Raw genomic sequence first — 15,438 nt, 5'->3', positions numbered from 1 at the left:
AGAGTGCATGCAAGTCACTGCTTCCATTACAGTACTGAACTACATGGCACTGTAACAGAGACAACTAAAGTATCTTTAACAAAAATAAATTATGGGAACAGGATTTGTAAAGCCCAAGTGGCAGCTACAAGCCAAACACAGTGTGTGGCTTTCACCTACCCTGTTCTTATGCCACTACAGGATTTATGACAGATTCCCTTAGCAGTTTCAGCTCAAGGTGGTGTTCTTTGCTTTCACAGTATGGGAGCTGCGTGCTTTGATACCACCAGCTTGCATTTTCCTTTGATCTGTGATTCAAGATCAAGTTGTAGGGGTGTCTGTCTGATCAGATTAGATGAAAGCACACCCAGCACCAGCACTGTGTTTCTTACCTGAATCAGCAGCATGATGGCCAAAGCCTGGTCTATGCCCACTTGCTTCTTTTACAGGAAAAGGAGAATGCAAGAGGTACTGATTTAAAAGGGGACTTTGTTTGCCTCTACTAAACAGCATGGGGTAAACAGATGTTCATGCTGAAGTTCCATTGTATTTTACTGTGGGCTTGCCCTGACAGTGTCCAATTACACACATGTGAAAAATAAATAGAACCACATAAGCACATGTCTGTAACAGCTCAGGCCGCTTAGTGTCAGGTCTCTTGTTTATTTTTTTTAATTGAAGATGCTTAGGCATTTAATAGTTTGAGACAGAAAGAGGTCCCTCTGCTGGCTTGTGTTCAGACTCATTTGTATTCAAATCCACATTTTGGAACAAAGAATCCAAAATGAGCACACATTTAAGTCAAACGATGCATCAGTCACTGAGCACAGCTCTGGAACATATTGTGCATATAATCTCACAGAACCGGGTTTGTGAAGCACTGTGCTTCAAGGGGGTAAAGTCCCTTGCTAAGTTAGGCTCTGCTCCAGAAGGCATTTATGCATATGCTTAATTTTTAGCAACAAAGCTGTTCTACGAAAGCGGATGGAGCTGTGCATGAATCTGAATAAACCTAACTTAGTGCACGTTGGATCAGGGCCACTGACTGTTACACTGCAATATGAAGGGGGGAAACTCGCTGAACAGAGGCAGCATTTTCTTTTAGGAAACTCTCTCATTCTTCATCTGCTTTTCCCAAAGTTAACAATCAGAATTGTGTTTCCTTATTCAAACATGCTACTATTTATATACACTTACATTTTTTAGTATCTTCACAGCTTTCATGTGGAAAAGAAAAAGGAACAGGTAGTCAACAAAATGATAGCTTTAGCCATTCTAACGAGCATTTGGAGATGAAATGCTAAGTGACACACTTTTGGCGGAACATAAACTGTTCCTAATGTCAGGTCAAAGAAAACATGTTTGGATTTTACTTCTTTTTGTTGGGGATTTTTCTCCCAAGGGAAAAAAAGTATCTTCCATGGAAGGAAAAAAGTTACAACAAAACCCTATGAAAACATTTTGTCCAACAATGTTGACCACAACTGAACACAACTTAACAGCTACCCATATCGCTGTACAGCTGCCATCACTTCATTCCATGGCATGCAGCCTCTCCTGAAAGTCTGTTGTGTCTTTTATCTGAAACGTGCGTGAGTTATTTTGGTGACAATTGCCAAAACACAAGCATGTTTAATGTCTTAAAAAGACTACAACCGTTTTTTAGAGAGGTACTGTAGTTGTTTTTCAGACTTAAACAGGAAATAAAAAGCCAGAGCGTACAGTGTAGTCTACATAATTGGCCAATCCTCAAAATGGCCAAATAAGTTCACGATTCAGCCTGTGTGCTAAACACAGCTAAGGCAGTGGCATAAATTAACTAAGCTTCTGTATTTTATTTTTGTTTCAAACCATATTGCTAGAACTATAAGAGCTTGGGAAAAACAGCCTGGCAGTACATACTTCTCTATAAAGCTCTTCAAGCTGTAGAGCCTCAGGGGAACGCCACTTACTATTGCTTTTACATATGCCTCCAACTTTGGTTCAAGAAGTCCTGCCTCTCTGTGCCAAAAACTTAAGCAGGTATTTTTAAATGAGCAGTTTAAAATATAATAATTGGAAGTTATATGGCACATCTCATCCCAGAGGATCTCCAAGTACTTTGCAAAGCTATCAGACTAACTCCATGATTGTCTCACAGCAACCAAATTTCTCCTACCTTCCACTGCATATTTCCCTGTGCAAAAGCAGTTAAAATTAGGCACTACAATCAAGTGAGGAAAGATGAAAGTATGCTAAAGTAACTAAACTTGCATCTGAAAAAGGAAGCAAAGTGCATTGCTCCCTGCAGAGCACCACTGTATGCAGAACACACACGTTTCTGAAAGCAGTGGAAAGTTTCTTATTGGAGAAATGATAGACACTGATCATCAGCTACTGCATATTTCTCATTTCAAGTGTTACTGAGAAAAGCAATAGAGCTATAATTTAAAGAACTAGCATCAATCTCTAATTAGTTAACTGTGTGCTTCTCTTCTCTGAATCAGCAAAGATGTTAGCCTGATTTATCAGCTGTAGATATCATCTACAAACTTTGCTACAGTTTTTTTCTGATTTCCCCATTACTGCAGCATTAACTGAGACGTGATTAGAAGTCCTTCCCTTCTGAATATGTTCAATCCTGACAATTTACTCACTTGGTTTTGGTCTCTTTTGTGGAGAGCTGCAAAGCTCTACTGGTATTGCATACTGTCCTCAGTGGCCAAAAATCTAATATTAGAAAATCAGGGTTCTAAAAATAGATAAATTCTCTAGAATTTTTTCCACAGTTAGTACAATGCTTGCTCCTTAACACAGATTGATTTGTTACTATGAAAAAAAAAGCACAGGGTGTTTCCCATACCAGCTAGCTCTCTAAGTGTATATAATTTCTATATACAGTTTATTAAACTATTCTATGTACAACTAAAACATAACCAATTCTGAGGACAAAGGTTATCAGTGCATCTGACAGTATATGTTTAAATATTTATAGAAGCTGTCACAAAGAGTGAGCATTTACCCAAAATCTTCCTATACCTTTTAAACTACCCAGACAAGATTTAAATATTCACATCCTTTCTTAACAACTATCAGGATTAAGCCTGTGCAAAACTCCCCCATCTTCTATCCCTTACAGATCTCCAGTTTTCATCATAACACATAAGCTCCAAAATTCACAGTAAAGTATCTATTTTGCAAAATGCCCTGAAGATAGATCAGCACACCAAGGCTTTTCTAGCAAGGAATGACATTAACAAAGGATTTATAGACACCTGCCTGCTCTCTTCAGAGTGAAAGGGGATGCCTTTGCTGATTTTAACGAAAAAAGTATGGTGCTGGAAAGTCAGTCTCTCATATAGGAGGGTTCAAAGCTAAAGGAAGCTTTCTAAATCAAAACTGATGTCTTAAATTCAGTCTAGGAGATAATACCTGTAGATGACAAAGCAGCAGGATCTCATGCTCTTACAACCTCATCTATTAGGTAGGTGACACCACTCTTTATCAGCCTGCTTTCTTGGAGTTACGGTCTAATGAAAGGTGCACTGCAGCAGCCTCATCTGGAAGTGCAAAGACTCCTGGTCCACATGAGAAAGAAATAGTTTAGTTCTTTGCCAGGCTCAAATCTAATAAAAAAAAAGACAAAGCATCCTTTAAAAAGGTGGGAAACACCAAACTGGCCACATCCTCTCTCTCCTCCCGCCTCATTCTACAGCTACACTTTTAGTTGTATTAGGAGTAGGTCTCAGCCTGTAAAGGTCCCCCACTGACCTCAGTTACCCCACACCGAACTAAACACAAAATGCTGCTGGCTGAATTGGACATTGTGTTTTAAAGCTGGGTAGCGTTAGCCAGCTGAAAACCTTTCAGACTATGCATCCTAATTAAGGGCCTCTCTACACTGAGAAATTTACCAGCATACTTACAGTGTCTTAATTATAACTGTTATAATTGAGATATAAATATAACTCCCTATTTGGAAATTCACATAAGGACTATGAGTGCTTATCTCTGGCTTAGCATAAACTTTGCAAGCTGTTTAAGGAGAAAAAGATATCCTTATTCTATACTAAATATATCTGAAGGAGGAGTTATACTGGCCAGACTGGTGTAATTACAACTGGTATAATTATACCAGTAGAATGATGCCAGTGTTCCTCTGCAGGCCGTCCTTCCTAGTAGACTGATGTATGTGTTCAGAGGATGAGAAAGCAGAATAAAGTCTGTGGAGTCCCATCTGACAGCATCCTTGAGAAGGAAGTGCTCTTCAGCACATACTGAGATTGTGCAGCAGAGAATAAAGACTAACAAGGGAGATAACATTTAAAAGTACAGTGAGTGATAAAGGTAGCACTAGCTACACAAGCTTTGACTTGGAAATTAAACTTGTACAAAGTCCCAGCATTCAACAATCAGAACTGATCCAGAACTCCTCTCGCTTAGTGATATAGTAGCACTTGTAATAGCTGAGCAATACTGGCTCAGGGCAGGGAAGAGGTCCAGTTACTCAGTGTTCCTCAAGAGACCAGCATGCAAAAAACATAAGCTTATACTTAGGGAGCAGCTCCAATACTCTAGTTGCTGTGATTCGGAAACACCTACAGTGTGAATCTAGCATCTCTATTGTTTCTTTCTTTCACTGTGTTCCTGAATGTCAGGTTCTTATGTACAGACACGGGCCTGCCATATGTGCTTAATGCTCTTCATATTGACAGAAGTGGAATTTCTTGTGTTCATGGAATAATGAAAAAATGATGAGACTCTGCATTTTTGTTTCCTTTTAAAAACATGCTTCAGCTAACATTTTGCTGGGCAGTATTCATTATTTTTAATCCACAGAAAAATCATCAGAAATAATTGCAGTAATTATTCTAAGAGAACTGTGAAGGATACATGTTGTTATAACAAGCTGGTGAACACGAGAAATAAGTAATCCTTTACAAGCCTTTCACAAGAAAGAAAGAAAGAAAAAGAATATTTGCTATCAGTTAGATAGTTTTATCTCTTTGCATGTTTGTCTTTATCCCAGTGGACCAAAGAAATCTCACCAGGTAGGAAGCTGTCTTCTACAGACAGAAAAACAGTTAGACTATGTTCTAGCAGCAGGCTTTCAGAGCCACTTGAACAGTTCTGTTTTAAATCCATTTGCGTATATTTACATGATCTTGGTTGCTTATGACTGCTAAAATTTAAGGACTCCAACTCAAAAGTAAATGAATTTCAACCAGGCAGAAACCAGTTCCACCTGGAACAGGGATACAAAGTCCATGGCATGAGTGAAGATAGAATGACGTATTGCTAACTTTGGAAATCCAGGAAATCATCTCCTGAAAACTCAGGAAGATTTACGCCTTTCTAATCCAATCATAATTCACTTGCACAAAACATGGAATGAAATCCACAGAGAATCATCTAAGGAAATTCTTTGAGCAGACATATGGGGAAATTCCTTAGTAAAGGTAAAAGGTCATATATTAACCTAAGACAACTGAATTGGAAAAAAAAAAAAAAAAGGAGGATAATCATGGTCTCCAGTCCTTAGAAAAATCACCATTTTCTGGGAACTTAGAATCAGCCAGGTTGGAAGAGACCTTCAAGATCATCCAGTCCAACCTAGCACCCAGCCCTATCCAATCAACTAGACCATGGCACTAAGTGCCTCATCCAGGCTTTTCTTGAACACCTCCAGGGATGGTGACTCCACCACCTCCCTGGGCAGTCCATTCCAATGCCAATCACTCTCTCTGGCAAGAACTTCCTCCTAATATCCAGCCTAGACCTCCCCTGGCACAACTTGAGACTATGTCCCCTTGTTCTGTTGCTGGGTGCCTGGCAGAAGAGACCAACCCCACCTAGCTACAACCTCCCTTCAGGTAGTTGTAGACAGCAGTGAGGTCACCCCTGAGCCTCCTCTTCTCCAGGCTAAACAACCCCAGCTCCCTCAGCCTCTCCTTGCAGGGCTGTGTTCCAGGCTCCTCACCAGCTTCATCACTCTTTTCTGGACACGTCCCAGTATCTCAACATCTCTCTTGAATTGAGGAGCCCAGAACTGGACACAGCACTTGAGGTGTGGCCTGACCAGTGCTGAGTACAGGGGAAGAATAACCTCCCTTGTCCTGCTGGCTACACTGTTCCTGATCCAGGCCAGGATGCTGTTGGTCCTCCTGGCCCCTTGGGCACACTGCTGGCTCATATTCAGCTGCTCTCTACCAGTACTGCCAGGTTGCTTTCTTCCTGGCTGCCCTCCAGCCACTCTGTCCCCAGCCTGTAGCACTGTTTGGGGTTGTTGTGGCCAAAGTGCAGAACCCTGCACTTAGCCTTGTTAAATCTCATCCCATTGGCCTCTGCCTACCCATCCATCCTGTTTAGGTCCCTCTGCAGGGCTCTTCTACCTTCCAACAGATCAACAGCTGCTCCTATCTTGGTGTCATGTGCAAACATACTGGTGATGGACTCAATCCCCTTGTCCAGATCATCGATAAAGACATTGAACAGGACTGGGCCCAGCACTGATTCTTGGGGAACACCACTAGAGAATGGCTGCCAACTGGATGTGGCACCATTCACCACCACTCTCTGGGCCCAGCCCTCTGGCCAGTTCTTGACCCGTATCAGAGTAAGTCTATCCAAGCCATGAGCTGCCAGTTTTACCAGGAGCTGCTTGTGTCAGGTGGTGTCAAAGGCCTTGCTGAAGTCCAGGTAGACTACATCCACAGCCTCCCCTGCATTCACCAGGCTTTATAGGTGAAAGAAGGAGAACATGACATTTCTTCTTGCAACTGTTTTAACTAATAGGTTAAATTCCTTAGTTGAAGGAGTTAGCACAGAAGTGAGCTTGGACCAGCAGTACTTAAGAATAGCCATGAAGCTAGCAAATGATTTAAAACTCCTCTAAGAGAAACAAACACTAATTTGCAGAAGCCCAGAAACAGTGAGTTTCCATTTGCCAATGGCCACCTCAAGCACACTACCTGAGGTGAAATAGACAGTCAGGCTCTTATGCCTTTTTTTTTTCCTCCTGAAACTGCTCAAAGTAGGTGGCAATGGTCCTTTCTGATACAGCTTCCAGCAAATTCAGTAGCAGAGGGAGGAAAAATAGCATTTTGCTACAGTCAAGCTTCAAGATAAAACCAATGCCTTTTCTTTTCCTGAAACTAAAGAACAGATGAATTGACAGGTAAATCTGACAGAACTGTACTCTATATTGCAGTTAAGAATGTAATTTTGAAGTGCATTATGGAATTCAGTTACCTTTGAGTGGTCCTGCCAAGCCACTTCAAGTAGAGCACATGTTCTAAAAATCACATTATGTGGATGTGTAAATAGGAAACAAAGCTATTTCTCTCCAACAAATCCTTGAAAGGATATCAAGTGAGAAGTTAAACAGAACTGAAAAAATACTCAATAGGCTTCTCAATAGATGTTCTTTCCTAATTATCTCTTCCACCATCTGACACATTAGACATGTTAGAGTCAGTCCATATAGGGAGGACAGATGGAATGAAGTGTAGGGAGCCTTGTTGTGCAGTGCAGGGATAGCAGGAATGCTGCCACACTTCAAATTCATCAGGGAGAAAAAGGAGACAAAGATTTACAGTCTCTGTTGAAGACTGGACAAGGAGATTGTGAAAGAGTTATGTTGTCACTTGAGAAGCCAGCTTGAAATATACATGGCCCATAATATTCCATGAATTACTGCACTCCAGTGCATAGGTATAGAGGAGGTTAAGAAGGTGTAATCAGAACCAGAAAGCAAGGATGTTCTAGGATGACATGTTGCTTATCAATATCTGCATAAGTAAATGAATGTTTTTTACAACATAATTTTTTCCAGAACTCTAATACATACCAATATACATAACATATCTAGCTACATACCCCTACACATCCCCTACAGCACTCTGAAGCTGACCTTTCTGGTTCTAATGGTAGCAGACTATCTGTGACGCTCCAAACAAATCCATTGGACTCTTTGTATTCTTCCATCTGACGCTACGTTTGGTGGTTTGTTGGGTGTTTTAGGCTTTATTTCAAAACTCATGGAAAAAGGGTAAGTAGGAAGAGAAACATAAAATGAAAGAATTTAAAAGGACCTAGAGTCCTATAAGCTATAGCAGAAAAGATCCATCATGATAAACCTGTGGAGAAGAAACAGATGTGGAGTGCAGCAGTCTCTAAAGGCTGGAACAAAGAATGATAAGTCAATCTTAAATCCGTTTGGTTTCTCTTTTGGTCTTCATGAATGCTGTGATTGTGCTTCTTCAGAGATTATTTGGCTATTTAAAAAACTGCAAAAGCTGATCTGCTGCTATGTTAAAGCATTGTCTGTTTGATAAACATCTGTTTATCCATTTATATGAGATTCAAATATCTTCCAGAAGACACTGCAGATATTACAAATCCATATTTCTAGAAGTTTAGTAGCAAATGTGCCAAGAGGATTGGTGTGAGCACTTTGCAACATTGCAGTTGCTTAGCTATGTTAAAGCTCTATGAATAGTTCAAATCTCTCTTCTTACACAGAGTACACCTTTTAGGATATTACACTTCAGGTCTTATAGTCACCATTCAAGGGAAAATAAGACTTTTGATAAGCATGATCAGTATTACATGTTTTAAGAACTATTTTTTTTCAAATCAGCTTCTTTATTTATAGCACTGATTGTAATATAAAAGATGTCTTTGATGAAGGACTTCATACAATCCAAGCTAAAACTCACTAAAGTTATGGAAGATATCTGCATCTATGTCCCTCTCACTTCTAATAATAATAATATAAAGAACGGGCAAGACTCTAGCAAAATTTGCAGCAGATATGAGACTTTCACTTCATTTCTTACTCTGTGCCCATTTCAGTGATCAGCCTTCCTTGTCTCAGACACCCTAGTTTAATAGGCTGGGCATGAAACTGGTAGGTAAAATTCTTCAGGCCCATCTCTGCATAGCTTGGGTACAACTGACTGAATGACTAGGCTCCTCAATTTTAATTCCTGATTTGATCAGTATAGCATTTCTGGAGCAAAGTATTTTCAGCCCAGGCAGGGCAGGTGCTACACTACTTCTATTTCCTGATTCAAATACAAATGCAGAATCTCAAGGGAGTCACATCTTGAGCTCTCTGGATTTCTATGTCCCCAACTATAAAATGAGACCAATGAGAAGAAAAAATCCAGAGGAACCTTCTTCTGAAATCAGATCAAACTAGCTCAATATCTTGCCTTTTTGTTTTCCTATTTTTCAGGGTTTTTTTCCTCCTGTTTTTCACAACCATCTTTACTCCCCTTGTCTTCAACTGCTTCAGCCTTCTGTGCTCATTCTTGGACAGAAAATGAAGTTTCTCATGAGATGCCCTTCTTCTTGTAAGCTGCCTTTTCCACAAGTTGGCACTGAGGCACTGCCTCTAATAATACATCATTGTATCTTTCCAAATAAAAACTGTGCAATACTGAAGCCATGAAAATGCTGACTAAACAAAATTTCATTTCACCCTCCAACACCCTCCAAAGTTGAACTGTGTATGCTCTGTGTGTTCTTAGGTTGTTTCACCAGGAGGTCTACATGAAAACAAGAATATTTCCAAGGATGTGGCATGGATATTTCTATTGAGTCTTGTAACAAGAGAGAGGGGAAAATGTGTCTTTCTTCCCTTTCAAGATGCCATAATCTTTCCTTTCTATGCCTGTCACATTATAAGGGATTTTTCTTCTCATGCAAGACTCAGGCAAAAGCTGTACAGGCAAAAAAAGCAGTATAAAGCATAAAGGTTTTTTTTTTCCCCTATTTATTTCACTTGTAGAACATTTAATTTTTCCTGTGTTAAGGTATCCTCCACTAATCTTAAATCTGTCAGATGCTAATGAGGATAGGGTTGCTGTATTTGGAAAGAAATGGGCAGGACAAATTTCCAAGTTTTCTGCCATGAGCATCAGAAAGATAAAGCCTTCTTCTCTCAAATGAAACAGTTAAGAAATTCATGGCTTGTCCTAATCTGAAACAGCACTGCCTAGAGGTCCCAAATGCAAAGCTGAAAATATGCAACAATCTTTGGTGCATTAGGAGTTGTAGATCATTTACATGTTTGGCAAGGCAGTTTAAGGTCATTGTTTACTTTTAAGAAGTTCTCAAGTGTTTATTGAAAAATATGTTAAAAGTGAAACTTCTAAGTATCTTCTATTAGGAAAAAAGCTTTCAAGATAGACAGATGTAAATACATAATGACTGCCATATGTCAAAAGGATTTCATGGCTAAAAAATGGATTTAAACAATGCCTCTCTAAGTTCTCATAAACCCAAGTTTTAAAAGTTCTTTCTTTTAAATAAAATCTGGAGGATTTCTGCCAAGAAAAGTTTTATCAGTGGAAAATAACAATTCTTGACCTTCCTACATCTCACAGAATATTTATCTTACTACAGAGATCTCTGCTTATATCATTACTAGTGGGCCTAGAGGATATTAACTAGATATCCCTTATTGAGTCCATACTTGTATAAGTTTAAGTGTATCACATCAACTTCAGGGTTTAAGCTGAACTGAAAATACTCTTTGTTCACAGTTTCTCCAGAGGATGCATTTCCTGGGAGTTCTTGAAATTGTCTGAGTTTGGACTTTGAAAGACTGATGAATAAAAAGCAGGAAAAATGTCTGCTTGAAAACAAAATGCCTTTCTGGAGCCCACAAAGATTTGATTGTGGGAAATAGAAAGTCTCCATTAGAGCCTTTATCATTAGGGTTTGTGTCCTGCTTTTAAAAGTCTATTAGAGATAATGAAATAACAAATTAATTGTGGTTCTGGTTTGTTTTTCAGAGCTTAGAAACTAACAACATAAATAGATATTCTTTTTCCCCTAAATATCTCACTCACATCTGTAGACATGAAACAGATGTACCTAAACAGCTTCATTAACTATGGCAGATAATAAAATATTGACAGGAACTTGGGATTCTATCTTAACTATTGCACATATCACAGTAATGTCTCAGAGGTGGTATTAGAAGATCCAGGAATGCAGCTGGTTGCTCACAAATTAATTCTAACTATTTTTCCCCCACAAACAACATGGGCAAATAAAAAGTAATCTTTCATTTTCCAGCTAAAATCGAGTGACCAGTGCCAAAACACTAACAAAGAAATGAAACAAAACAATTCTTTGCTTCCTGTCTCAGGAGCCATCTGCGCATTTGCATGTCTGCCAAAAGCATTCTTGATTAGTTCAGCTATCCCAGCTAGTCCCAACTAGCTTTCTCTATTAAACATTTAGCACTCTTCCTAAGACATTTGAATAGCTGATTCAAAACACTTCTTGCTATGAACTGAAATCTGATCTTCCCTTTCTCCTGGATGTGAAATACCCAGTGCGTTATAGCTGCAAACTAAATCCTAACATAGTCAACCCCAACATTAACCACTTGAACTTCTGGTTTTAAGGTTCAAATTTGATTCAGAATTGTCAAGTGTAACCTTTTCTTCAGGGCTGCTTTTAACACTTTTAAGTGCAGTTCAGGACCACATCTGGAGTAAAACAGCCAGCTTTCGAGTTTGATCTTACAGAGGCCCTGCTAGCTGTCAACTCCTTATAACCTTCTGATAAAAGAATTCAAGTAAGAGATAACCAAACTCTGCACAACACGAAAGAACTAGATCTCAGCTCCTCAACAAGCATCTTGGCTTCTGCAGCACTCTGATATGACAAACCTGGGAATTCAGCTTCAATTCTATTTAATGTATAGATAACAAAGGACTTTCAATTAATAATGAAAATATTACAGGGACTACAATAGTTTTGGTGCCATTGATCTTGATACTACATTGAATTGTTTTTTTTCAGTACTACTTTTTTCAGTTTTGGGTGTCTGCATAGACAAGATGCTTCCAGAAACTGTTACTAGCAGAGAAAAGAAGCGTGAGCTTTAGACAGCTAGTGAGGTGATAGAGGATGTCTTGACATAAACACAATTACCTGGTTATTTCTGCCACAGTGATGAGCAAGCAAATCCGCTAAAACTGTTGAAATGGAAATTGAACAGATTCAGCATTTCATCGCTTGGATGGCTGGATCAATTCACAGCTCTACTGGCTGCTCTTAAGTAAGGCCACCTCCAGATTTAGAAGAAAATCAAACAGATCTAGTTACCATCTGTTAATTCTGGTTTTGTTTCTAATTAAGGGTGTCTTTTTCAAAATTACAGAAGTAAAATTAGCCTCAGTAATTAGTTATTTAACATACTCAGACACGGGAAGACAACGCTTTTACAATGAAAGAACATGCCTTGTTTATGCTCATTTCAGCCTCAGTTAGACCTAATTCTGCAAGCAGTGTTTCATGTTCTTAAAAGAATTAAGCAGTCATCTGCCATTTAACACATGTTATGTAAGGTCTAATTTTTGTTTTAAAATACATTGAATACATTTTGTTGATACTCATTCCTGAACGGTGGCACAGCTTTGTTTTACTGTCTTTAACCCAGTCCTGACTCAGTCACAGTGCAAAAGTTCCTGTTGATCCAACTCTAACCCAATCCAAGTCAATGGATTCTTCCTACATTAACAGTGTGCTACATTGCACATACATCTGCTAGGAGAATGGTGGATTTTGGAATTAATTTGTATTGGAATTGCAAACAATAAAATAACATTTGCTGAGTTGATCACAGAAGAAAGAACGAACCACTCAGATGATCACAAGAATACACTATGATTTTGTAGATTCAACTTATAACAATCAGTTCCAAAAGTATTCTTGGGAAGAAGCATAGGGCGGACTCCTGGAGACGAGGCAAATCCTCTCAGGGAGCTACAGCATGATTATTATTGCATTGGTAGATATATTATCTGAGTCTAGTAGCCAAAGGCTAAAGAAGAGAGAGAAGGAAATTGCCTTCAGACTGGATTGTGATAAACTCTAGTGAGATCTTTGGGAGATATGGGAGTCGTATCTCTCTCAGCAGATGCATAGGAGCTGGACTTCTCTGAGAGATTACATCATTGTATAATAGATAAATGGGAAGTCAACTAAATATGCACTAAAATCTTCAGAACCCTGGTAAAGAACCTGGATAAGAAAAAAAAAACAACAAACTAATGGAAATACCTAGAGAAAGAAAAGAGTAATCAGGTAGGAAAATTAAATAATATTTTCCACAGTTGCCAAATTTTGATGCATTCTTCTGCAGAAAACTTTCCGACTGTGAATGTCTATTTACATTAAACTTGCCTGACTTGGAACTGCTGAGGCTCAGAAAGTCAAGAGATGTAGAAGTCATGGGAGGCTAAAAAGGACTCGGGAGACAAATGGAAATAGTTGGCCTCTTCTAGCTGCATACCTTCTGAGACAAACTTCTATCTTTCTTTCTGAATCTGAAGGGCTAAACAGGCCAGTGCCTTGTTCTGGAGCTCTTGGTATCAGGAGAACACTGAGACAGTCTTCTGAAGCCATTTAGACAATGAAACAATCACAGTCGCTTTTAATATCTTTTTGCCCTAGGCAACCACCTGCTTTGCCTAGCACATACATTGTAGAATTGGCCCTGGCAGCAAAATGCATTGGGTCAGGCAGTCTCAGTGTCACAGAAACAATGAGAGGAGATAGCACAGCTGCAGAAACCTGCCTGAGGCTCTCTGGCTTACAGGACTTTAAAGGAGTATTTGCAGCATTGACAGTTGTGGGCAGACACTTTTCCCACACAGAGCCATTAGAAAACGATGTGTCCATGGCTAGTCCCAAGCCCTCAAATGGCTTTTGCTGTATCAAGATTAAAGGAAGAGATGAGGCAGCTGGGGATAGTCAGTTGAAAATCAATGCCATTATCAAAGACAGTAAAGAAAGAAAAAATTCTAAGCCCTACAGAAACTGAAACTTTCAGCTATGCCTCTTGCTGTGTAGAAAGAGACCATACAGTTGTCCTAGCCCTCCTTGCATTTGATCTCAGATTTAGAGACATAAAAAGTAGATAATGTCTGAATTTCCTGGTTATTAAAAATTGATGTACTTTACACATATGCAGCTGTATGCCTTCATACTTACACATCCGTGGTTTTCTGTTGACTGCATTGGGCTTCAGATTGACCTTGGACCTTGCATGGTATTTTTATAATTTGAGAAGAGCAGCACCTATGATTAGTGAAGTCAAGAAATTTAATTACACCTTCTATGACCTGCCACAGGTTATGGTATGACAGCACAGACCCAGTTCATGGTATCTTCACACCTTCTCAGTATTTCAGAGCTAACGGTGACATACAGACTGGTAAACTTAACAGTCAGAAACATTCCTATGTATTAGAATGAGGTCAGCTTTTTTGTAAGGCTGTCTTAAGCAGGCCTTGGCTTGCTTTCAGCCTGTGGCAACTAGGTCTGTCCCATAAACCTCACACTGATTCTTTCTGTTTGGACATAAGCTGCTTGTATTGCAGCTACTCCATTTTGGAGACCAAGAGATTTCACCAGCACATACACACACCACTCTGAGTCACTTGGCTTCTGGACACACTCACTTTGCTGCTATAGATGCAGCCAATTAGTTGAAACAAATAGAGATCTCACAACATTATCACTGGCCTATGGTTGATCTGTTTTGTGCACTCACGATTGATGTTTGAAATTCATAACAAGCAACACGAATGTCAATGAATGAACATACTCCACTGAATGTGAGAACCTGCAGAGGCAAAGATACACAAATGTGAACCCAAAGCAACATCTCTATTTTTAACAAACTACTGGCTTTATGAACTTGAATTTACACTACATCAGAAACTTCAAAAAGGATAAATACCAAATAATAAAAGACATCTTCATTAGCAAAGTAATGGAAACCCATAAAATCCTTTTTACACTTAGTGGCTTATTGAGATTATTCTATTTTAGATAGGAACTTGCTTGTGTACACTGATATATTCTGCTTTTTCTTAATCTGTGGAAATGAACTGTCACATTACTCTGAGAAATACTCATCTCCATACCCATATTTTAATCTCTTTCACAATATTAATTTAGACTGTTGCATTTTAATCTCCCTTATTACTCTCCAGCTCCTTTCTAATTACAAAACTGTCCACCTCTTTCCAAAATTAACAATGAATCACAATTAGGCATTTTCATTTTAGTTCAGTAAAAATAATTTTTCTCCTTTAAAGTACTACTTTTCTTTGTAAGATTGATGATGATTTATACGTCAGACAGAACAGGCATTTGTATGCAGAGCTTTTTCAGTGGCTTTCCTAATGAGAAGGATTTTTCTTTTCACTTTCTACTAACAAGGAAAAATCACCTGGAGTGTACTGGTTTCTAAACGTTTTCCATTTAAGTTTTATTCAGAAAGAAGCAGCACCAGGCATGCAAAGAATTATGCAGCTGTAGTGTTGTGCGTTCTGAAAATTCATCAGCGGAATCAGAAAGCAGTGAGATTAATTTTAGAGTCAATGGAGGGGAAGGAGGAATAGTGCTCAGACTAGAACCAAGCAAAGAACTGCAGGATATCTG

At 39.1% G+C, this 15,438-nt stretch overlaps 1 long non-coding RNA gene across 1 annotated transcript; it reads right to left on the bottom strand.

The window, feature by feature from the left end:
- Positions 1 to 2,525: 2,525 nt before the first annotated feature.
- LOC135182225 (uncharacterized) lies at positions 2,526 to 14,614 on the bottom strand. The gene is made up of 4 exons (XR_010305107.1): positions 14,543 to 14,614; positions 13,981 to 14,067; positions 11,917 to 11,960; positions 2,526 to 3,584 (listed from the first exon to the last, which is right to left on the bottom strand). It is a non-coding gene; the product is annotated as an uncharacterized LOC135182225 (long non-coding RNA).
- Between the last annotated feature and the right edge of the window lie 824 nt (positions 14,615 to 15,438).

This window comes from Pogoniulus pusillus, chromosome 16, assembly GCF_015220805.1.
Source record: "Pogoniulus pusillus isolate bPogPus1 chromosome 16, bPogPus1.pri, whole genome shotgun sequence".
NCBI classification, from domain to species: domain Eukaryota; kingdom Metazoa; phylum Chordata; class Aves; order Piciformes; family Lybiidae; genus Pogoniulus; species Pogoniulus pusillus.
Note: the sequence above shows the minus strand (reverse complement) of the source record. Positions and strands in the feature narration are given on the sequence as shown.